We start from the raw sequence: 3,328 nt of genomic DNA, 5'->3' as shown, positions 1-3,328 counted from the left end.
CATTTAGTCGGGTTCACATTATGGACCGACCCTTGTATGTTGTAGTAGTTGAGTACTAACCCATATAGTGTGTACTCTTATCTTTATGTTATGTTGGTTGAGTAGAAGAGAAGAAGATAGAAGAAAATTCAGCTATCCATCTCTCTCTTGTGTCTTGCTCTCTCTTGTGTATGTGTGTATGTGTGTGTGTTTGCTTGCTAGGGTTTGAAGCTCTCCCTCTCCCCTACATTCTCTTTATGGTATCAGAGCTTGGTTCATGTGAGAGCTAAGGAGACAAGCAAGAAGCAAGAACAAGGAAGAAAGGAAGCGGTACTACACGGGTAAGAGCACCATCATCTCTTTCCCCTTTCTTGGTTTAGGTACAACACCCCCTCGGTAGCTCTGGGAGCTACACATCTCCGATTGAGGAGCTATCTTCACGGGAGCGGAGCCACAGAGCAATTATTTTGTCCTATTAGGCTACTTTTTCAGCTAGATTCACGTTTCGGGCACGTTACGGTCCCCATTTCGTCTCACTGTCTGCACGGTATTTTCGGTAGTTTTCTAGAAGTTCTGGTAGAGAACTGTTTCTGCTCGAAATCTGGTTATTGCAATGCAGTAGTGCATTTTGGAAGTGCAGACAGGGTTTGCACATGTATTGTTAATACTCGATGTATGTATATGTACTCTGGTCACATTTGGTGACACACAGGTTGTGCTGAAATACCACTGCTGCAACAGTTACAGGAGGTACTGCTGTATTACAGGTTGCATACATAAGTTATTTGTTTGCAGGTTATTTGCTTGTTGTGCAGGAAAACAATCAAACTCACAACTCTAACTCACAACAGCACTCCCAAATGAGAACATAAAACCATTGGTAGATCTCCTATCTGCAATACTACCAGCCCAATTAGCATCTGTGTACCATGCAATTGTATCTCTGTACCAGCCTTATAGAAAAGCACATAATCAACTGTGGACTTTATGTACCTGAGGATCTATCTAGCCGCATCCAAGTGTGGCTTCCTATGGGCCTGCATAACTGACTCACAAGTCCAATTGCATAGCTCAAGTATGGCCTTGTAATGGTCATGTAGATCAAACTACCCACTATGCACCTGTACGTAGTGGGGTCCTCCAAAAGCTCACTTGTATCTACTAAAAGCTTTGTGTTCTGCTCCAATGACACTGAAATAGGCTTACATCCTGTCATACCATACTTAGACAACATGTCCAAGCCATACTGCCTCTCCAATAGCAAAATGCCATGAGGTGATCTGTTCATAATGTACACAATAGAGAATGCACACAATAGTTGCTATTGCTTCTGTCCAAAAGTAATGTGGCATATTCTTTTCAGCCATCAAGGCACATGCCACTTCTGCAATGTGCTTGTTTTTCCTTTCTGCAACACCATTCTGTTGTGCGGAGTGTACCTGCATGTAAATTGCCTCTTGATTCCTTGCTTTCTCAGGAAATCGCTGAACTCATTGGAGAAATATTCTCTCCCACCATCTGATCTTAGGCATTTTATTTGCATGCCTTTTTCCTTCTCGACCAAGGCTTTAAATCTCTGAAAGTGAGCAAACACCTTTCTTTTCTCCTTCATGAAATAAACCCACACTTTCCTAGTGTGGTCAATCATCAATGAATGTAACATAGTACTTGCAACCTGTAATTGTTGCAGTCTTCGTCGGTCCCCATACATCTGAATGTATGACATCCAATGGCCTTGCACTGACATGCTTTTCATGTGGGAAAGCATGTTCGGCCTACTTACCAAGCTGGCATGCTTCACATACTTTATGCATACCGTCAACCTTAAACTTTGGCAAACCTGCAACAATATTTTGGGCCTGCATAGACTTCAGTTCGCTGTACATTCACATGACCAATGCGCTTGTGCCATATGTCAATATCTGTAATGACACCTATTCCATGCGCAAACATGGCTGCCTTTATCTCAGGCATGTTCACATCCAAAGTAAACATTGTGCCATTTCTGTTACCCTTTGCAACTAAGCGACACTTATTTTTGAAGTCTTCCACAAAACATCCTTGAGGATTAAACCTCACTTGCACCCATCTGTCCAACAGAAACCAGGTTCTTTGTAATATTCGGAACATGAAGTACATGAGCCAAGTACTTCATTTTTCCATCCTGCATAGACAATGGCACTTTGCCAACATGGGATGCGCAATATCATCACATGTTTCTACATAACCTGGTTTTTCCATTTTTTGCATATCTCTAAACCACTCAGCATGATTGGTCATGCGGTTAGAGGTGCCAGAATCCACATACCATATATCTTGAGATCCTAACACATCCCTTGTTAACTAACTAAGCATATGCTACATCACAAACAGCTGCTCACTTATGTCATCACCTCCATGTTTTCTAGATGATGCATAGTTGCCTTGCTGCAACTTCCCATTTTTAATGTCATTTTGCTTTTTGTAGCAGTCCTTTTCCATGTGTCCTGGTTTGCCACAATAATAGCACTCTATGATTTTTGCATTTCGATTTCTTTGCCAACCACCTCGGCCTCTTTGGCTCCCCCTGCCTCTAGACTGGCCTCTTCCACCTGTGTATGATTGCTGCTATGAATCATTGGACTGTTATTGTCCAGAATTTTGATTTCCTTGTCGGCCACCACCTTGGCCTCAACCACGGCCTCTACCTCTGCCTCTACCTGAGTTAGAGTAGAAGGTCTGTTCCGATGTGTTCTTGCTTTGTGAAGAAGAATCCTCACCTAAAGCCTTTTCTTCTATGATCAGCATAGATATCAAGTCCCGAAAGTTGGGAATATTCTCCCTAACTGCAATGGAGGTCTTGAATGGCTTGTACTCTTTGCCAAGCCCATTCAGACAGACACTCACCAAATCATTATCCTCCACTGATACATTGATAGACCTAAGGAATTCAACAATGCCCTTGATCTTTAAGGCATATTCATTGATGGACATGTTCTTCTTTTCCACAGTATGCAACTCTTGCTTTAACTGCAACTTCCTTGCCTTTGTGTTAGTCTGGAACATCTGAACCAGATTCTGCCATGCAACTACTGGAGTGTTTGCATCCTGTATGTGTCCTATCATAGTGTCTCTGACACTAATTGAAAGCCAGTACATGACTTTTCTTGCACCTGATTCCAATCCTTGAATGCCTTTATGTCTGCAAGAGTGGCATTCTCCTCAGATAACTCTGGAGGCTCCTCATTGTCTCCTTCTACATAATCCCAAAATCCTTTACCCATTAGGAAATTGGTCACTCTGAACTTCGAGGCATGGAAATTATTCTTATCCAGCTTCTCACTAACAATCTGATTAATTCCGTCAGACA

This window comes from Cibotium barometz, chromosome 4 (assembly GCF_041138505.1).
Source record: "Cibotium barometz isolate CiBa-2024 chromosome 4, ASM4113850v1, whole genome shotgun sequence".
NCBI lineage: Eukaryota > Viridiplantae > Streptophyta > Polypodiopsida > Cyatheales > Cibotiaceae > Cibotium > Cibotium barometz.
Note: the sequence above shows the minus strand (reverse complement) of the source record.